At 43.6% G+C, this 23,084-nt stretch overlaps 1 pseudogene across 1 annotated transcript in view; it reads left to right on the top strand.

Moving 5' to 3' along the window:
• Nucleotides 1-23,084, top strand: part of LOC145063059 (zinc finger CCCH domain-containing protein 64-like) — a 79,194-nt pseudogene that overhangs the window by 42,922 nt on the left and 13,188 nt on the right. The window lies entirely within an intron of this gene.

Genomic DNA, 23,084 nt, shown 5'->3' with positions numbered 1-23,084 from the left:
AGTCTGCCTCGGTACGCGGGGCGTACGCTCGTACGCGCTGCGTACGCGTACGTCATGCATGACCGAAGCCTCGACTGCCTCGGTTCGGATGGGACGGGTTCTTGGGTTATCGGGTCGGATGGGACGGGTTGCTGGGGAGGTGGGTCGGATGGGACGCCGGGTCGGATGGGACGTCAGATCGGACGGGTCGGACGGGTCGGCTTCCTCGGATATGGCGACGTGGACGATCCGAGGCCAATCCTCTCGGTTACGCGGGGCGTACAGGAGTACGCAGCGCGTACTTCGGAGAAGGACGCTGACTCCTCTTCGGATAATATCCGAATTTTGAATTAAATAATTAATTAATTTATTTAATAAACTTCAAAAATCCATATCTTCTTCATACGAACTCCGTTTTCGATGGTCTTTATATTCACGCGTAGGTGAGACTACGATCTACAACTTTCGTTTAGACTCCGTTGGCAAATTCCAAAATTATTTTTATTATTTATTTTATAACTAATCGTTTTTAAGGAATTTCTTTGAAAAATCATAACTTCCTCATGCGAAGTCAGATTTGGACGTTCTTTTTGTGTACGCTCACGGTTTAATGTTATCTATGACTTTCATTTAGATACCTAAGGCTAAATGTTATCGTATTGAAACTTTGCGTTTTTCGTTTGATCGGTGTTGTCGGTTTTGACAGAAATCTTAGAATGGTAATAGCTTCTTCGCCATAACTCAGATTTTAGTGTTTCTTTATTTATTTGGAACCTTTAAGACGATATCTACTACATAGCGTACTCCAAATCAGAGCTTTTGAACAATTCATTTATCGATGATATTCCCATTACATTCAAAAAGGGGTTACAAGACTCGGTTTATAATGCCCGGGATAACGGGTTGTTACATGCTCCCTCATCTCGTCCTCCGGCTCCCAAGTCCATTCCGAGCCCTTGCGGTGCTGCCATTGCACCTTTACCAGCTCCTCCTTCTTGTTCCTCAAATCCCTTGACTTCCTGTCAAGCATCACCACTAGCCGCTCGATGTAGTACAGACTGTCATGAAGCTGAATATCCTCTAAAGGCACCACTGCTGAATCGTCCACCAAAAATTTCCGCAATTGAGAGATGTGAAAGGTGCTATGAATCTGACTGAGCACGACTGGCAGATCCAGTCTATATGCTACCTTGCCTACTGGGTCCGTAACCCTGAAGGGTCCAATGTACCTGGGGCCTAGCTTTCCATGCTTTCTGAATCGAATAATGCACTTCCATGGTGACACCTTCGGGAGTACCATGTCCCCGACCTGAATCTCCAGGTACGATCGACGCTTGTCGGCATACCTTTTATGCCGACTCTGAGCAGTCTGAAGCCTGCTCCGCACCTGCTAGATCCTCTCGGTAGTTTTGAGCACCACTCCACACCTGCTGGATCCTCTCTGGTGCTCATCCTTGACCTTCTTGCTGGTGAGGCATCTTTCCACAAACCAAGTTATGTCCCTCTTCATCCAGGGCCATCAATAATCGAGATGAAGATCCCTATACATCTTCGTCGCCCCGGGATGGATGGAGAACCTAGATTTGTGCACCTATTCCATCAGTACCTGGCGCACACCCCCATGATACGGGACCCACACCCTACGGTGAAGAGTTAACAATCCCCGACTATCATAGCCGAAGGAGGACACCTGACCTACAATCCTCTCACTCTTCCGATGTTCCTCCTTCATGGCCTCCTGCTGAGCCTCCCGAATCTGCTCCAACAACAGAGTCAGAACTGTCATCCTCAGTCAGATGTCCCTGATCGGTGCCGCCTTGCCGTTAAGCGTATCGGCCACAACATTGGCCTTCCCCAGATGGTAGACAATCTCGTAATCGTAATCCTTTACCACATCAAGCCACCAACGCTGCCTCATATTCAGAGTTGGTTGATCAATGAGATACCTCAGGCTCTTGTGGTCCGTGTAAGTAGTACAACGAACCCCAGAGAGGTAATGCCGCCAAATCTTGAGGGCGAACAAAACATCCCCCAGCTCAAAATGATGCATCAGGTAATTCGCCTCGTGAGGCTTCAACTGCCTCGAAGCGTAAGCAATAACATGCCCCCGCTGCATCAACACTACGCCCAAACCAGAGATCGACTCATCGCACTATACAACAAAATCCTCCATGCCCTCTGCCAGGTCTAATATTGGCGCCTCGCACAATCTCTGTCTCAATATCTCAAATGCCGCCTCCTACTCTGGCCCCAGCGAAAGACCACGACTTTCCTTGTCATCCTGGTCAGTGGTATCTTGGAGAAGTCCTGAATGAATCTCCGATAGTTGCCTGCCAGCCCGAGGAAGCTCCGAACCTCAAATGGAGACCTTGGAACCTCCCACCTCATCACAGCCTCCACCTTGGCCGCATCCACCCAAATCCTGTTCTGATTGAGAAGGTGCCGTGGAAACTACACCTTGCACAGCCAGAACTCGCACTTGGAGAACTTCGCATACAACCTCTCCTTCCTCAAAGTATCCAATACCTCTCGCAAGTGCTCCTCATGATGCTCTTGCGTCTTGGAATAAACCAATACGTCATCGATGAAAACAATCACAGACTTATTCAACATCGGTCTTCATACACAGTTCATGAGATCCATGAATGCGACATGAGCATTGGTGAGCCTGAAAGGCATCACCACAAACTCATAGTGACCATAGCGCATCCAAAACGCAATCTTCTACACATCCTCTTCTCTGACCCTCATCTGATGATACCCTGAATGCAGATCATTCTTGGAGAACCAAGATGCTCCTTTGTCACACCCCAAAACCAAGAACGGCGGAAACGTTCCGGGGTGGAGGGCGTCATGTACAGTATCACAACAGTGCAAAGTAGTAAATAAGCAACAACATCATACATTGAATTATAAGTAAAGTGTTAATACATGTGTGTTCTTTCATTGTAACAAGACACCAAAAATATACAATCAAAATAAAAGACTAGACTTGTCTGTGCTCCGTCTTCTCAAAACCTGGCCATCGTACCTGTCTACTAGTGACCTGAGAATACAAGTTCTTTTGAAAGAGAGTATCAGCTTAAAGCTGGTGAATTCACAAGTATTTAAGTGTCCTTGTCTTGTTTTTGAAAAGCTGTTATGAATGTCATGTAAATCTTTAAGTGAAAAGTTGACATAAGTATGAAAAACCCTAGGAAATCCCTTATTTCCTATTAGTATGAGATCTAGTCTTCTACCAAGACCCGAATGTTTTGTAAGTTAAAATGATGGTTTTTCCTTTCTATTGACTAGTACTACAGGGGTAGTTCCTGGCACTAAGTCGATTCTGAACTCGACTTGGCATTGTGGTGGTAAACCGGAAAGTTCCTCTAGGAAGATGTCGGGAAAGTCGCGTACTTCTGGGATGTTCTGAATGTGTTTCATTTCTTTACTTGAATCAACTACGTGTGCGAGGAATGCATGATATTCCTTTCGCAAGCACTTCTGGGCTTGTATGCACGAAATGATGCGAAGGCTTGTACTGGGTTTGTCGCCATAGATAACTAAAGTGTCGTTCTTAGGAAGGTTAAGACGAACTGATTATTCAAAGCACATGATGTCGGCGCGAAGAAGACTCAACCAATCCATGCCGATGATCATGTCGAAACATTTAATTGGAACTGGCATGAGATCTATCTTGAAAGTATGGCCATCTAAAGTTAAAGTACAACCTACATATATGCAGTTAGTACTCTCCATTTACCCGTTAGCCATTTCTACTGTCAATGAACTATCTAATGCACATGGTTTTTGTTTAAGTAGGTGTGCAAATTTATGACTTATGAAACTTTTCTCTGCTCCACTGTCGAAAAGTATGCAAGCATATGAGTTATCGAGGAGAAAAGTACCAGTAACTATCATAGGATCAGCTACCGCTTCCTTGTGGCCTAGGGCCATAACTCTTACTACTCCGCCAGCCATCCCCGCTTTAGGGAAATTCCTGTTGTAGTGGCCTACTTCGCCACAACCGTAGCAAGTTTGTCCCATACCGGCGTTAGGAACCTGGGCAGCCTGAGTTGTTGGAGTCCTGCAGAAACTGACTGTGTGCCCCTTCATTTTGCAGTTAGAGCACTGCATCTCCTTGCAAGGTTTGTGGTGGTGGAACTTACACTTGGTGCACTTCGGGAGAGTTCCAGCATATGTTTTTGCTGGTAAGGGGTTCACAGGGACAACGGGAGTCACCGTGACAGCATTGATCGCCACAAGTTGTTTCTTGGAGGATTCTTGCGAAGCCCCTCTTTTCCTCTTATTCCACCCCTTCCTGTTGTTGTCGGGGTTGGACTTTTTTGGTACGGGTGTAGGGATTGTTGAGTTCTGAGGTTTCCTGTGATCTATGAGAGATTGTGCCAGTTCCTTGGCACTATTAAAAGTGATAGGCCTGGAAGCTAACACACTTGACTGGATCTGGGGCGACAGCCCCCAGATATATCTCTTTATCTTCTTGATCTCGAGAGCAACCATATCAGGACATAGGTTTGCCAGATCACATAACCTATTTGTGTTGGTTGTGATGTCGGATCCTACCATTTGTAGACCCCAGAGTTCTTGCTCGAGTTTTTGTACTTCACCTCGAGGACAGTACTCTTTTATCAGCATGTCCTTCAATTTCTCCCAGCTGATGGAATACGCCACCACCAAAGTCAGATATTTAACATGGCAGTTCCACCATGTTAGTTCTCTGTCAGAGGAGGTACAAGCTGCAAACTTGACCTTGTTGCCCTCCTGGCAAGCACAGATTTCAAAGACGGATTCCATCTTTTCAATCCATTGTCACAACACCATAACACCCCCAGTTCCATTGAAGCTGTGGGGTTTGGTGTTCGTGAAGTCCTTGTAGGTGCATTCCCGAGGGTGTCCATGGGTTTCGCCGTGGTTCGAGGGAGGTGCACCTGTTCCCGATCCACTAGGGGCAGGAGCGTTGATTGCTGACACAGCAACTGCAACTGCTGCTGTGAAAGTTGCCTGGAACACATTGGCATCGAAGGGAGTAGGTGGTTGAAGAGGTTCAGGTGGTGGTATCGATGCTTCGTTTTTTGGGTTACACCTAGGATTTTTGCGAGGCGGCATCTTTAACTATACGTTTAAAAGATGACGACATTGATAAGAATAAATGAATAATGAATGTGTCTCATGGACTAACTCCCCATAGTGCAACAACAACATGAATAGAATGACTAAATGAAGATGACAGCATTTGGATAATAATTTCCATATGATTAGATATCTGTCAATAATACTGGAATTACAGATGTAATATGTTCAGGAAAAATGGCCTAGAAGTAAGCCTTACATCAACCAAGATATAAAATTTTGACAGAACTATGACTAGATCAAAACCTAACAGGTCTAAGATTTATAAAGATAGGAAATTAGACCAAAGTTTTACATAAACTAGGTTATATCCAAAAGATGAGTCGTCGAGATTCTATCGGCGACGAGAACTGCTAGCATGAGTTCTTGATCCCGACAGTAGACGTTCTACGTCCCTTATACGCCTGTCCGCTCTCACTTGTTGAGCTCGAAGTTCTCTAACTTCAGCTTGAGTTTCAACAAGTTCTCTCTGCAGGTTTGCATTGCGGACCAGATTCCTTTCATGAGTAGACTCTAGTTGGCGAATGTGGACAGTGTTAACGCAAGAGTTGGCTTCGATCTCCACAACTCGGTCGATAGTTGCTTGACCCAATATCGTGTTTCTAGAAATTCTACGAACCATGATGGATAGGACCCTGTCAGCAGAACCTCCTTTAGTGAGGTTGTAGAAACTTCGGTCTCCATTGTAGGGAATGGGCTGACCTTGTTCCTGACTCCATCTAGTCAAGTTCGTGGCCCACAGAGGTGTGGGTCCTTGAAACGCGGGACGGGGGTTTAGGTTTGGGTTTTGAGCAGCTGGGGGTAGGTTGTTGACTTCAGGCTCCGAGTCAGAACTATTAGAAAAACCCTCAGCATGGTGATCATCCACAGGGATTGGGTGATCATCTTCTGGTTCTACCTCTTGCCAACCAGCATTGCCTTGGTTCGGGAAGTATGGATCGCCATGATGAAATCCAGCCATTAAAATCTACGCGAGAAAAGGGATATAAGAAATAGCTAAATAGACGAACTGACTAAGATAATTACTGTAAGACCAAATACCCCTATGGTATTTCTTTATCGTTGTGTTGGTAAGTTTTTAGACTTGTTGCCTATCACAATCATTCTTGGGCATATGCTAATCACTCCTTCGCCCAGCATAGTTGATCAGGCTATGCCATTCCCAAGACTGAACATATATCCCAAGGCTTACTTGTGATATTCAGCAATCGTAATACTTTTGTTCTTGTCATTGTGACACTGATTTTAGTACGAATGCATGCATGTATACTTACTTAAGTATTTTATTATTTAAAAGTATAACTCTTAGACATAGTATTTTAATCCCAATGTATTTATAGTTAGTATATCTTTTATGGGTTGATATACTATATTCAATTTAAACATTGCTCTGATACCAATATGTCACACCCCAAAACCGAGAACGGCGGAAATGTTCCGGGGTGGAGGATGTCATGTATAATATCACAACAGTGTAAAGTAGTAAATAAGCAACAACATCATCCATTGCATTATAAGTAAAGTTTTAATACATGTGTGTTCTTTCAAAACCTGGCCATCGTATCTGTCTACTAGTGACCTGAGAATACAAGTTATTTTGAAAGAGAGTATCAGCTTAAAGCTGGTGAATTCATAAGTATTTAAGTGTCCTTGTCTTGTTTTTGAAAAGCTGTTATGAATGTCATGTAAATCTTTAAGTGAAAAGTTGACATAAGTATGAAAAACCCTAGGAAATCCCTTATTTCCTATTAGTATGAGATGTAGTCTTCTAACAAGACTCGAATGTTTTGTAAGTTAAAATGATGGGTTTTCCTTTCTATTGACTAATACTAATGGCAGTTAGTCTAACTCTTCGTTTATGTGAATATATATCACAAAATAAAGTAAACAGGAAAAAGTACTAATGGAAGTGTTATCCCCAGGTACTAGGGCTAACACGCCATCACGTAAAGCGAAATGTATAACCTGATGAACATCTGAAGATTGTCCACTCATCCTCTGTAGCAGCAGCAGGGTGGAGGGAGGGTTAGTCCCGAAATTGATCTACCTAGTATAAGTAGTAACCGTAGGCATCCTTAGATGTTCATCACCCACTGGTGCTAACAGCTGGGCTCCGGAATGGTCGGTTCCGTCTAGACATCCCCTTCAACTGGGATGGGCAGGAAAATTTACACAGAAGGTACGAATAAATCTTCCCCATAACTCTAGGTACAAGTATCCATGTAAGCGTGTTCATGTATCTTGTAAACATATGTAAACATACTCATGTATCAGGTAAGTATATGTATATGTACTCATGTATAAGGTAATGTACTGGTATAGACTCATGAATGAACTGACTCTTGTGTGATTCCTTGTAATAGGAATAAAGGTTGAGATCTTCTAACTATCCCTATGATAGTTAACTGAAAGGTAGTTGATTGTTCAAGTAGGTTTATACACCATTGCTACACAAGAGTGTGGGAAAACTAAATGAAGGATGAAAACTATAATCTCAAAACATTTATATGAACATAAGTGTATAAGTATAGTTTTGATCAAGAAAGTAAAAATAACGGTTTTGGTAAGATAACTAAGAGTTTTGAACAATAATTAACAATGATTGATGTCATTTTAAATAACATTTCAAAAGTAATACATTTGATAACAAAGTATTTTTAAGATAAAAAACCATTTCATGCATCACATTTTGTAGTATGTCAAATCTACTGAATGAAAACACAATTATAAAATACATATGGATGATTTAATAACCCGCTATTTTCTACTTGTATCCCCCCCCCCCCATTAAAGCATTTAAAATCATTTAAAACATTGATTAAGGGGTATGAACTCACCTATAGATGGTGGTTTGGATGGAGTGAATGATGTAGGATGGCTAGGTGACAAGTGAAGACTTGTTCACACTCAATGATCCTAGTGAACATATAATCACACATATATGTACCCAATTAGACTTTAGACCACTAATTGACAAAGTTAAGACATCCCAAGGCATGTAAAACACCTTATATAAGTGCTACAAGCCATAAGGATTGCATCTAAGTGCTAAAGGACCTTGCCATTGTGTTTGGGGCTCAAGGGTAAACTCCTTTGGAGTTTACGGTTTTCATGACCTTGACCTAATGAGTTTACGGTCGTAAGCTCCTCTTCTTTTTACCATATGTAGTTTTGAGGATTTGCAAGTCCTTAGAGGCATTTCTACTTGGTGGTTTGGACTTTGGAAGGGATTATGGCAACAAAACACCTCCTTTGAGGAGTTTGCGGCCTAATGGCATTTTCCTTAGGGTGTACTACCGTAAACCCTTATAGAGAAGTGTATTGCCATGTTTTCAAGTCCCTAATACAATTTGGTAAGTGTATGTGCTAGTTTCTAAGACTAAGGAAGGAAAATAACCCATTTAGACACACTTTAGGGTGTTTACGGTTTTGGGAGGTCCCCAAACCGTGAACACATGATCATGGCATTATTTGGTGTTTTTCTTGGTTGAAACTCCTCAAGGGAAGGTTCAAACATGATAAGGAAGGCTTAAACATCCAACTAGGGCTTAGATTTGTGACTTAGGCACACTTTGGTGCCTTATATGGTGTTTACGGCCCAAGAACCTTCTTGGACCTTAAACACCTTGTTCCATGTGTTCTTGGCATATTTTCTTCATGCTACCTTGTAATACTAACTCAATAAGACTCAAGTAGTGAAGTACTTACTATAAGGAAGCTTGAAGTATGCTAAAAGTCCAAGAACACTTAGTGTGTGTTCTTGGTGTTTTTGGAAATCTAATCAAAACACAAAAGTGAATGGATGAATAGATGCACAAACACTAGATTAAGTGTTTAATCAACTTGAAATGGATAGAACACTTACAACTTAGGAGATCTTGAATTGTTTCTAGTTTGCTACTTGAGAGTGTTTCTTGAGTTTACTCTTTTGGGAGTTTACTCTTTTGGATAAATGGGGAGTAAACTCATATTAACTAGACTTAGGGAGGAAACTCATGGATAAGCATGAGTTTTCGGATTTTGGTATGTTTTTTCGACTCAAACGAAATAGTTTGTCCGGGAACTTCTAAGACGCGAGGTGTTTGCGGTTTTCAAAATTTAAAACCCGAGACGGCACTTTCTCACACCCGTTCGTTTAAAGATTAATATTAAAATAATAAAACAAACTCTAAATTTCTTAAAATAAGAATTGATGACATTAACTTATAATAAGAAGTGATTTACTTCTAGGGTTTGACCGAATAAAAATTCCAGGTTGTCACATCCTTTTAGCTGGTGAAAGAGGTCATCAATCCTCGAGAGTGGGTAGCGGTTTTTCACCGTCACCTTATTCCGCTCCCTATAGTCTATACACATCCGTTGTGACTCGTCCTTCTTCTTCACAAACAAAATCGAGGCTCCTCAGGGTGAACTGTTCGGTCTAATGAATCCTTTGTTTAGCAGTTCTTGCAGCTGTGTAGACAACTCTTGCATCTCAGGAAGAGCCAACCGATACGGTGCCTTGGCTATCGAAGCCACACCAGGGACTAGGTCGATCCTGAACTCTACCTTCCTTTCCGGAGGCATCCCAGGCAACTCCTCGGGGAATACATCCGCAAACTCTCGTACCACGGGCACATCACCCACCGTTGCGTTACCCGCCTCTCAGTATCCATAATATAGGCGACAAACCCTACGCAACCCTACTGAAGGTAGCGCCTAGCTCTCGCTGCTGAACATAAAGATGGTCCCCGTCGTGGTCTGTCGCCCTAAATTACCCGTTCTCCCCCACTTGGGGTCCTGATCCACACCAACTGTTACGCGCAGTCAATCACTGCCCCATTGGGGCTTAGCCAATTCATATCAATAATAAACTTGTTCCCCCGCAAAGGTATGGGAACTAGATCTACAAGGTAATGCTCCTCGAACATCCTCAAAAGACAATCTCGGTAGACCTCTGATGTTTGTATTGACCGGTTGTTTGCAATCTTGACTTCTAGAGGGAAATGCAACATGCCCGAAGACTCATGAAACTTCTTGCCAAGCGCAAGAGAGACAAACGATCGAGTAGCACCCGAATCAAACAATACCTGGATTGGGATACCGTTCACATGGAACGATCCTAACAGAGAACATGCATATCATATCAAAATCACAGCGACACAATATAATATAAAAGCATAAGAAAGAAATCGTACCCGTTACCACATCGGGTGCAGTGCGTGCCTCCTCGGCGGTCAAAGGAAATGCTCGGTTCCGCACCATTGGAGCCTCCATCTTGGCCTTACAGCCATCCAAAACCCGTGCCGACGAAGGGTCGGCACCACCACTGGCGCTGTTGTTGTCGCTGCTGTCAATCTAGGGCAGTTGGCCTTCTTATGGCCCCTCTGATTGCAATGGAAGCAAATCAGGTCTGACATCTGCACTGTGGGGGCGGGGGTAGTACAATCCCTCCCAAAGTGCCCCGTCCTGCTGCATTTGTAGCATCTTGATGATCCCGCTCTACAAGCTCCCTCATGCGGCCTGTCGCATTCCTTGTAGCGGCTCTCTGAATCGGCTGGCCCTTCAACCTAACGTCGGATCCCTTGGGTTTCTTCCACGAAACCCCTGTCACCTGATCAGTCTTTGCTTTCCTCTTCCTAACGTACTCCAAATCGAGCACCCTCTCCCACGCCCTGGAAATCATGGACTCCAGGGTCAGGCAGGCTGAATAGCTGACATCCTCCCTGATATCAACCCTCAACATATCATGGTAGCGGGTCTTCCGCATATCCTCATCCCCTACGTACTGGGGTACCAACAACTCTCTCTCCCAGAACTTGGCAGCAATCTCCACCACAGTCTTTGTAGTCTGTCTCATATCCAAAAACTCCCCGGCCAGCTGTTGAAGCTCTATAGCCGCCGCAAACTCAGCTCTGAATCTGGCTACGAAATCTGACCACGTCATACCCTCGACAGTTGGGGCTCCCAATGAGTCACCAACTGACTCCCACCAGTCTCTAGCTCTATCCCTCAGACACCCCACAGGAAAGCACACCTACTACCCTTCCAGTTAGAAGCTCGTCAACTGCGCAGACTTGATGTATGCGATCCACCACCTAGCAGCAATGGGGTCCTTCACCCCATGAAAATCTAAAACACCATGCCCTCGGAAGTTCTTAAAGGACAGTGTGTGCGTACTTGACTGGCTGGACGCCAAGTCGCTCCTGAATGCTCGGAGGCAATCCTCCATCAGCTCAACAATCCCTTCCTTGATCGACCAGAAGATAATCGGGGTCGACTCAAGGATACCTCTCATGATCGCAGACACAGTGAACTCGCGTAGCCCGTCATCAACCTGCTCGGACCCTGTACCCAAGCCCGATCCTAACCCTGATCCTGAACCTCCCGCTCCATGTCATGTGATCTCCATACTACAAATAAACACACAAACATCAGGACCATACATGCTCTCGAGAGGTCTCACACACTCTCCAAGTTCCCTGGTTCCATCTTGGCCCTCCTTGCCTCGATTACGGATCCTCTACTTCAAGTAGTACGGGCCCATACTACTTCCACATCTATCCATACTATACTCAAGGATTGATTCAACTTCACACCACCCCTTTACCGATACCCTTTTCCATTAATCTCGTCCTAGGCTTTCCTATGGCACTGTCCAACCTACTCTCCGCCATCAGCTACACTAGGAGCCCCTACTCCCCATCCCTAACTAACTTGCGGATACTGCTACATATTTGTTCGCTAGTTATTTATGGTTAGTCAGGACCCCTTAAGCATAAAGAAAACAACATTCGAGCATTGAGTAACCACATCAAGCATAACCTATCCAGGCCATCCTATTGCTGACTACATAGTCGTAGCATACAACTCATACAGCCGGCATATAAGGCATGTTTCCTAGATCCTCAGCCCTAATCTAGCATGCAGTTTTTAGAATCATATATCAGGCGTACAAAGCATCCTCCAAGATCCTTAGCCCTAATCTAGCATGCAGTTCTCAGAATCATATATCATATAACATATCATAACATGTATGGGTATCTTAGGGAAAACTTCCTTGAGCTCGGTCGGTTGCACACATCACATACATTGTCTTTTATCATATTTCTTTATCTTAAAATAAAAAAAAATTGCTTTGTTGTGAAAAATCTTTTAGTCCCTCGGTTTGAGGTCATACAGCCCCAAGGGTGTGTCCGAATCCCTCAAACTAGGGCTCTAATACGAACTTGTAACATCCCAAAATTCGAGACCAAAAATTTCGTTTGATTAAGTTATTACATAAAATGGTTCATCAAACATTGCCCAAAATCATGTCAACAAATAAAATCATAATATCATGTCTCAAATCAAAATCATTTGAAAACAAAAAACATCATACTACGAACCTAGAAAACTATCATTGGAAGTCATAAGTGTGCGTGTGTGATGCGCTGCTACGCCGCCGGCTCCTTCCCCTTAGATGAAGAGGTATCCGAAACCAAAACTGAAACTGTAAGCCCAAAGCTTCATGAGTTCCCCGATCATACCACATACTATACAACCACATATCATACATACTATCGGGTAATTCTGGGGCGCCCTTCCTATCCGTGTCAAGCCATTATGGGGTGCCGACCTATTTCAATCCATTCTAGGGTGCTGACCTACCCATGTCAAGCTATTCTAGGGTGCTCACCTACCCATGTCAACCTCAACTGGGGTGCTGACCAACCCTTCGGTCTATCTCAACCGATCACGGGGACTATTTCACCCCCTACTACTAACACATAACATCATATCGTAATCATATTGTCAGACATATTTGGGGTGTCGAACCTACCCATTGGTCCTAACGACTGAATCGGGGACTAGTTCCCTACTACTAGTTCTATCTTATATAACATGGAAATTATCAAACTAGCATAGTCACATATCTAGTAGTTTAGCATACTCTCATATACAACGATCAAACAAGACAATTATCACAAAGATAACCATCCCACTAACAACTACTACTGGGTCGGCCTTGATGCCTTAGACCCACTTCTACTGGAAGGTAACTCACCTCGATGTCGTGTAGCGTCTGATCTGTCCTCGGCGTGAAGGTCGGCTCTCCTCGACTCCTCAATCCCTTACGACAATCCTCCATCCATCAATAGAACATACAACCCTAACCAGAGTCAATACCATAACAAGTCAAAGTCAACCCTGGTCCAATTCAACACCCAATTGACCTGACTCACCGAGTTGGTCTACCAACTCGTCAAGTCCATACTCCACTAACCCGATCCACCTACGGCTCCACTCGTCGAGTCTAGAAAGAACTCGATGGGTTTTTCTTCATTCCAACCGTCGGGACCATCTTCATCCGACTCGTCGAGTTCATCCTTGAACTCGACGACTTCAGCTCCATCATAAGAACATGTCCAGTCTACGACTCACCGAGTTGTATGAACAACTCGTCGAGTCCGTCTTCAAAGGTTGGGAGATTGGCTTGGATTCGCCGAGTCTATCCATATACTCACCGAGTCCCATGATTCTCAGGTTCTCTTCCGCGTCTAAACATCTACGGGACTTCCTTCCCTAACAACTGGTCTGTTCCTAGAATGGATCTTGTGGTGATTACACTTCGACTCACCGAGTCCCAAGAACAACTCGGCGAGTCCATCCTTGACCATTACTATACAATCGATTTAAATGGGTATTAACACATCAAAACCATAGATGTGGCCTCCTAATGTCCATTTTATACATAAAGTTCCAAACTTGGTGCACATGCATGGGGTTTTTTGGCTTAATAACCCATAAAAGGTGCTCTACAATGTGCATGCAGCTCTCATGACCATAAAGTTGGCACCTTTATTCCATGAGACCCCTCCAATGACCCAAATTTGAAAGTAGAACCCCATGAATCACTTCACAAATCCAAAAAGGCTTGGGAAACCCTAAATGCACCCAAAACCTAAGCCCTAAAGATGGACAACCAAAAAGGAAGACCAAAATAGGGAGCATTTACCTTGATTGAGCTGAAGATGGAATAACATCTCCGGATCTACAATCCCCAACTCGAATTCACAAGTTTCCTCCTTCATTTCAAGCTTCACAAACCACCCAGAAGCACAAAAATAGCCTTAGTCCACAGAAAAATGGCTAGGGGTTCGATATATAGCTTCTTGGAAGAGATAAGGATGACGGAGGCTAAGTTAAGTCGTTTACATAGGGTGCAAACCCTCATATTTAGGGTTTCCCTCAAATAGCACCTAGTCACCGAGTCAGCCTCCCGACTCGTCGAGTAGGTCACTTAAATTGCCTGCGGATCACGACCCTACTTGATGAGTTGGGCCACCAACTCGTCGAGTCCTAGAGAAAATACAAAAATTCTTAAATTAAATGCGTACCGGGAATCAGGTGTTATAACAGCCGGTGCATCAATATGCACCTTTTGGAGCAGCAGTTTTGGAGGAAATATGGCGGGATATTTTAATCAATTATCATTGAGTACTAATTGGATCGGGGGTACAATGGAGAACATGTCTGGCATTTTGGTGTTGAGAACCACTACATTTGCGGGGTCAATACCCCATTTTTCCTACATGCAGCTCTTACCAACATCCAAGGGGAGATGAAGCAGGAATGAGTGGATCCCTAGATGATGAGGAAGATGATTGATCATTTTCGTTTTTATTTTTCTTTTTAGTTTAAATTTGTGTTGTTTTGTCTTTGAACTTCTTTGGATTTGTTAAACTCTTGATACGATATTATGTTACTTTTATTTCCTTTTGGTGGTTGAATTTCAGATTGCTAAAGGAGTCTCGGGAAGGAAAGTTGAGTCGAGAGCGTATACGTCTAGACAAGTCTCATTTAGAGTCTAAAGTCAAGAGTCGAGACCCACAATTAGAAATAAGTGTGGGGTGAGTCGCGAGAAAGGGTAGAGTTAGAAGAGTCGTCAAATAATGCATTTAGAAAGGTCTTAATTCATTAGGACATTGGTTGGAGTTCACTCATTTACAAGGAAGATGGGTTGTTTAAGTTTTTGTTTGCCTAGTGTTCATGTCGGGAGGCCTTATTTCTCACGTCGTGAGTTGGGTTATGAAGACATTCTAAATTTACATTTAGTGACCTCACATGGTGAACACTATTACTCACGTCATGAGTCCTATATTATCACAAACAAAAAACCTTTTCATTCACCTTTTCTACATGCTTCACCACCATTCTCTTTGGAGTTATTTTGAAGATTATTTTGGCTCTTTTCCTCCACTATATAATGTGGCGTATACTTTCCCACATTATTTTTCATGTTTTGGAGTTTTATAGCTCATTTGTTGAAGATTGAAGTTTCGATTCGTTATTGGTGCTTTATATATCTAACAAGATCAAGATCCAAGTCCCTATTTCGAAGAAGTTCCATATTTGAGAAGCACCTATTTTGTTTGTCAAGAAGAAGGATGGTTCACACCAGATGTGCATTGATTACCGGGAGTTGAACAAGCGGACGATCAAGAACCGTTACCTGTTACCGAGGATCGACGATTTGTTCGATCAGTTGCAGGGAGCATCTTGGTTCTCCAAGATCAATTTGAGGTCTAGATACCATCAGGTGAGTGTGTGGGATGTGGACGTCCAGAAGACAACGTTCAGGACGCGTTATGGGCATTATGAGTTTGTGGTGATGCCTTTTGGGCTCACCAATGCCCCGGCTGTGTTCATGGATCTCATGAACCGTGTATGTAGACTGATGTTGTATCGGTCAGTGATTGTATTTATCGATGACATTCTGATATATTCGAGATCTAGAGAGCAGCATGAGGAGCATCTGAGGGAGGTCCTTGAGGTCCTGAGATCGGAGAAGCTTTATGCAAAGTTCTCCAAGTGTGATTTCTGGTTGCGGGAGGTCCAGTTCTTAGGACATCTTGTTAACCAGGAAGGGATACTGGTCGATCCGGCTAAGGTTGAGGCGGTGATGAGTTGGGAGGTGCCGAAGTCACCCTCTGAGATCAGGAGTTTCCTTGGGTTGGCAGGGTATTATCGGAGATTTATCAAGGATTTCTCCAAGATCGCAGTGCCACTCACCAGATTGACCCGGAAGGGTGTTACTTTTTCATGGGGTCCCGAGCAGCAGACCTCCTTCGAGACACTTCGCCAAAGATTGTGCGAAGCCCCGGTATTGGCTCTCCCGGAAGAGATGGAGGATTTTGTAGGATATTGTGATGCATCGAATTTGGGGCTGGGAGCGGTGCTAATGCAGAGGGGGCATGTGATAGCATATGCATCGAGGCAGCTGAAGCCTCATGAGACGAGATATCCCAGACATGATCTAGAGTTGGGGGCAGTAGTGTTCGCCCTCAAGATTTGGTGTCACTACTTGTATGGGGTTCGGTGTACAATATACACGGACCATAAGAGTTTGAGGTACTTGATGGATCAACCCAACCTAAATATGCGGGAGAGGAGGTGGTTGGATGTGGTCAAGGATTATGATTGTGAGATCATGTACCACCCAGGCAAGGCTAATGTGGTAGCCGATGCGTTGAGCCGCAGGGTGGAGAGCACTCCACTGCGGGATGTATGTTGGAGATTGACCGTGATAGCTACGGTACTAGATGCCATTCGTGGGGCACAGGCCGAGGTTGTGCAACCGGAGATGCAGAAGAAGGAGCGGGTCGTTGGGTTGGTTTCGGAGTTCATTACGGATGGACGAGGGCTTATGACTTTTCAGGGTCAGATTTGGGTACCGTTTGTGGGCGGTACGCGTATTACTTTGATGGAAGAGGCTCATCGGTCGAAATTTTTGATCCATCCGGGGGCTACGAAGATGTATTTGGATTTGAGGAAAGAGTATTGGTGGCCCTGTATGAAGAGGGATGTCGCATGGTTTGTTGAGAGGTACTTGACCTGCCGTAGGGTTAAGGCCGAGCACCAGAGATCGCATGGCAAGTTGTAGCCATTGGAGGTTCCCGAGTGGAAGTGGGAACAAATCACCATGGATTTCATCACCAAATTGCCGAGGACTGCCAGAGGAGTTGATGCAATTTGGGTGATTGTGGACAGGTTGACGAAGAGCGCTCACTTCCTTGCCATCAGTGAGAGTTCTTCAGCGGAGAAATTAGCGGAGGTGTATGTGAGAGAAGTGGTATCTCGGCATGGGGTACCGATCTCGATTGTTTCGGACCGTGATCTGCGTTTCACTTCCAGATTCTGGAAGAAATTTCATGAGGAGTTCGGTACTAGACTGCATTTTAGTACCGCATATCATCCCCAAACAGACGGTCAGAGTGAGCGGACGATTCAGACGCTTGAGGACATGCTCCGAGCATGTGTGTTGGATTTCGGGGGTAGCTGGGATGCGTATTCACCCTTGGCAGAGTTTTCCTACAACAACAACCATCATTCGAGCATTGGTATGCCACCCTTTGAGCTGTTGTATGGGAGAAGGTGTCGGACCCCCATTTGTTGGGGAGAGGTTGGGCAGAGAGTGATGGGCAGTACAGAGATCGTGCTTCAGACGACGGAGCAGATTCAGCAAGTCAGACAGAGGTTGTTGACTGCCCAGAGCCGGCAGAAGACTTATGCGGACAGACGCCGGTCCGAGCTTGAGTTTCAGGTCGGCGATCTCGTTCTCGTGAAGGTCTCTCCTTGGAAAGGATTGATTCGGTTCAGGAAGAGGGGCAAGTTAGGGCCCCGCTATATTGGTCCATTCCGTGTGATCGCAAGGGTAGGCCGGGTAGCCTATCGTTTGGATTTGCCGGCAGAGTTAGGGCAGATTCACGACACTTTTCATGTGTCGCAGCTGAGGAAGTGTATAGCCGATGAGTCGGTCGTGGTTCCATTAGAGGATATTCAGGTAGATGCGAGCCTGAATTATGCCGAAAGGCCGGTAGCCATCAGAGATCGGAAGATCAAGGTTCTGAGGAACAAGGAGGTACCCTTGGTGTTGGTTCAGTGGCAACATCAGAAGGGATCAGAGATGACCTAGGAGCCGGAGCGTGAGATGCGTGAGCAGCATCCGGAGCTATTTTCAGAGCGAGACTTCGAGGGCGAAGTCTAGTTCTAGTGGGGGAGAGTTGTAACAGCCCGAATTTCCAGGTATCTTTTATGCTTTCATTTTTGAGGTTTTGTGAGGGGACTTGGTGAGTTGGGGCTCAGACTTGCCGAGTAGGATCGCGATTCTGGACGCGGGTTCGCGTCTGGACTCAGCGAGTCCAAGGTATGGACTCGGCGAGTCCGCGTTGTTTAATGAAACCCTAATTTCTCGGGTTTGGGACCTATTTAAAGGGCCTTATGGCCGTCATTTGTGCTCACCAGTCCCATGAGTGAAACCCTAATCGAGTGTGAGCATTTGGAGCATAGAAGGAGGCCATTATTGATCTTGGAGGTGTCATCTTGCAAGGGAAAGGGAGGATCAGCTAAGGGAAAGCAAGAGGAGCCACTTCCTAAGAGTTTGGGGTCCAGAACATCACATTTGAGGTAATATCTTCGAGCTATCCTCTGCTATGTTGATGTTTACATTGATTTAGGGCTTATTGAGCCCTTTTGTGGCTAGATCTAGTGCCTCCTTGGTTCCTTAAGCGATTTAGATTATAGATCTGGACCCTTGGAGGTCCAGAGTGTCCCTTTGCCCAAGCTTTTTGTGAATCAATGGAGGTTTTGGATTGGAATCCTTATGCCTTAGGTCAAAATACTATTTATGAGCCATGGGGTGTGTTATGAACACCAAGATAGGGACTTTACGTGATGAATCAGTCTAGGAAGGCCAGATCTATTAATTGTTGGAGCAGATCTGACCTTAGAAGCAAGTTTGAGTGATTGCATGGCATGGACTCGCCGAGTCCGACAAACAGACTCGGCGAGTAGCTTGAAGATTGCCCTTAGATCGCCCAGTGAGTGGTCCAGTCGAGTCGTGGGTTGACTCAGTGAGTCAGGGCGAGTTAGAGAGGGTTGACAGGTGGACTGAGTCGAATTGGGACTCGTCAAGCTGTTCTTCAGACTCGGCGAGTTGAGTCGGGGTGGCCCCGCGATTCTTCCAGGTGGAACTCGTCGAGTCAGGGGGAGTACTCAACGTGTCAAAAGGGAATCCTAGAGAGTTGGTGAAAACGTCTAGACTTGCCGAGTCGCCCTAGTGCACTCGCCGAGTCCGGTCAAAGTTGACCGTTGACCAAGAGTTGACTAGTGTTGACTTAAAAAGGGTAGTCAACCTTAGTGGTAAAAGTGTTAATAAGAGATGTATGATGATATAGGGAGATTGTAGCTCGGAGGATCGAGCACGAGTGATTTCGGGATTTGCTAGCTATCGATATTCACGAGGTGAGTCTTCTCACTATACTGTACCCGGAAGGTTTTTGACCGTGTGACCGGAAGGTCGGATATGGTATGAGACATATGTGCTATATGTGATAAGTTAATTGTTATATGTGTTATGTATGATATGCTTGATATGGGCCGAAAGGCATTAAGTTATGGGCCAGAAGGCGAATATGTTATGGGCCGGAAGACGTTGTAATGTGGACCGTAAGGTTGGCGTGGGTAGGACCGGAAGGTTTACCCAGCAGGGACGGAAGTCCCCTGATACACATGGACCGGAAGGTCAGGGCCTAGAAAGGCGTATGTGCGTAAGTTGTATTTTGGGGAACTCACTAAGCATTTATGCTTACAGTTGTTGTGTATGTGTTTCAGGTACTAGCGAGGACCGTGGGAAGGCACCGGCGTGATCTGTACACACTGATGGATGATTTATGATCTTGGGATTTATATGATTTGTATTATGACATGATACGTTGGATATTTATGCCTTGTTTTGGATGAAAATACATTTTTAGAAATGAAAAGTTTGTTTTAAAATTTCCGTTGTTACAAGCAGTGGATGAGAACAAGGAGAAAACAATTGAACAATCCAATGACTCATTGAACTCTTAATATGTTGCTTCTAACTCAGTTACTTCTGATCAACTTGCTGTTGGTAAATATAGGCCACCAATTCACGCTAAACATAGTGCTTGCTGTAATTGTGCTTATAGGAACAACAAGAGACAAGGCATGGACACGCCACTAGGGCCAGGAAGAAACAACTTCACAGTGAAGAAAAAGTCTTGTTTTCACTGTGGAACACCTGGACACACTGCCCGAAACTGTCCAAATCGCGCATATGTGCCCTACTATGCACAAGGGTGGCAGAACGCGCCAAGAGGGAGATACTCCGAAAGAAACCCCTCAAGGTCACGTTCAGACAATGGTGACTGGAATGCCACGAAGGGTAAGAGTTCAACTCCCAAGGCTAAGAAATCAAATCCCAAGGTCAAGAAGGGAATGTCGGACAAGAAGTACAATCCAAGCGATGCTCCAGTGAAGCCAAGACCTGTTAGGTTAAAGTCATCTCGGTAATCGACTTTAAATTCAAAAGCAAGTGATAAGGCACCCATCGGATCGACAAAGAAATGGGTCAAATCCGACTATAGATGGGTACCAAATGTTCAATCTCCCAAATTTCCTAATGCTTCTATCGTTTCTTCATCTTCTGTTTGTGATAAACAAGATATGTCTTGGGAGAGTTCCTTGCACTGATGACAAAAGTCAACCCAGTTTCAAAATGGATTGGGTTCCAAAGACTAACTGATCCCGTTCTGTTTCGGAGTAGCTATGGAGGCATATCATCAGACTTCGATTTGTTGATAATGGCTGCTCCTGGCACATGATAGGGGACATCTCTAAATTGTACAACACTCAGAACTTTGTTTGAGATTATGTGTCCTTTGTGGGAGAAAGGAAAGAAGGAGAAGATCACATGGGGTTTGTGCTTAACGAAGTGAAGAATTTTCGGATCTCATTTGAGATTACACGTGCTGTTCTCAGACCTTCTGGATGCGAATTGAATCAGTGAATTACGGTTTGAGTTTTCTTCTCTATATTCCTGAGTTTATCTTCATTTGATTCATTTTAAAGACAATTTTTATTTATTTCCTTATACTTTTTCATTAGTATTGTTTGGGAAGTGATATGAAGTTACAGTGAGAATGGGCAGTGTAAACCAGTGTAAAGGACTGAATCTGAATTGTCTAGACTCTGTGTTCAATGTGTTGGTAGGCACGAAGGATTTGACAGTGTGGATTTAGATAGGATTGTTTGGACTGACCATACGACGCTCGGGTAGATTGAGTAGTGAAATCAACACGGGAACCCACAGGATACACTAAATTAATACGCATCTAGAACTATGGTTTAACATTTCCTTGATGTACGGACTTATGTCCTTAATTCGGGTTCTGATAGGGCGACTGGGGGGTTCTGATAAAGTAGGTATGTAGGAAATTATTTTCTTGCTTTCTATCTGTCAGTCATATGTTGCTTCCTCTACGTGATTGGAAGAGATCCGACCTAGAATGCAACATATGCAACTCTATTTCTACACACCTCCTTATCTATGAAATTCTTTCTATCTGTTAGAAATATGTTGTCTCCTCTGCATGATTAAAACATATCCGACCTGGAACATATCATATGCATCATTCTACCTCTCAATCCCTCTATCTCTGTTAGTCATATGTTGCCCCCTCTGCGTGATTGAAAGAGATCCGACATGGGACACAACATATGCATCTATCTTCAAATCTGACTTCCTTCTTAATAATTGTTACTCACCTAAAGTAAGGAGTCCTTAGGAAGTTCTTGATAACCAGGGTATATTGGGAAGTGGGGAACACGTTCTAGTGCAACTAGAATCGAACCATTTAGAGGTGCCTGTAGATCTCGCTGCTTAATTTAAGTAGACAACAATACCCGTGGTCGTCGTCAGCTAAATGGTATATTTAGAAAAGTTTGTCAATAGTCTTCGTGTTTAAGTGGACCAGAATACCGACAATTGACGAGATCTATTCATGAATATGAAGGTACTGATAAACAAGTTCAGGTTGTCTCACAACTTTGATCCCAATTATGTTTGTTTTTGTTAAATTTGTTCATAGTTTTCCTGTATGCACAAATTTAAGGGGAGAACTAAAAAAAATTCAAAATCAAACAAAAATCAGAAAAATTCAAAAATCAAACAAAAATCAGAAAATTCAAAGTCAAAAAAATAGTGTTATATTCTGTTTTATTTCTTGTTCAAGAAAATCAAAAATCCAAAAATATATTTGTTTCTGTTTTTTTCTTTTTTCAGAAAATATGAAAAACCCAAAAATATTGTGTGCTATATTTTCTTTTAGTTTTGTTTTGTCTTGAAAAGTGAATTCAGGTGAAGATGAAACTCATCACTACAAGAAAAGTTCTTATTAGTGACCAATTTTTAGTGACAACCTAAAATTTAGTCACTAACAACATCATTTAGTCACCAAAAATTTAGTTGTCACTGAATTTTAGTAATCCTACAAATTTAATGACCAATTATATATGGTGGTCACTAAATCGGTCACTAAACCATGAATATAATTAAATATTTTTGTTTCATATCAAAATAACTATTAGTGACTAAAAAAATGGTCATTGTGTTTAGAGGCCTAGTGACCAAAAATAGTGGTCCCTGTATTGAAGGTTGAGTGACCAAAAATAATGGTCACTAACTACTCTTTATTATTCTAAACCTAAGCAGCTAAACTGTGTCGACTAAGTGGTAATTGATTTACAAATTGAAAAACAATTAATGACTATCCCTTGTTGTTATAAATTAATATTTTTTTTTTTTATTTTTGAAAATGACCAGAGCTTTATCTTCTTTACGAACATAATTTTCTAAAGACTCATTTTATTTATTGACAAGTCGTTATCTAAGTCCATGCACGCTCATCCTCACAGCTAACCAAAACCATCTTCTCAAACATATTTACTATCCTACCCTTCTCAATATAGACGACCTTTCTTGGGCCCTTTTATATTTATTATTCTTGGGCCTCTCTCGTCAACACATCTATCATATTTGCCCTAAATCGACATACCAACAATCGGCGGTTTGGCACCGGTGTTGCCGGTCAATCGTTGCCGATCCATCGTCCCCGGTCCGTCGACTTCGATCAATCGTCGCCGGT

This window comes from Lactuca serriola, chromosome 1 (genome assembly GCF_051521515.1).
Source record: "Lactuca serriola cultivar US96UC23 chromosome 1, Lser_US96UC23_V15, whole genome shotgun sequence".
NCBI classification, from domain to species: domain Eukaryota; kingdom Viridiplantae; phylum Streptophyta; class Magnoliopsida; order Asterales; family Asteraceae; genus Lactuca; species Lactuca serriola.
The sequence above is the reverse complement of the archived record's forward strand: the minus strand, read 5'-3'. Positions and strand labels throughout refer to the sequence as shown.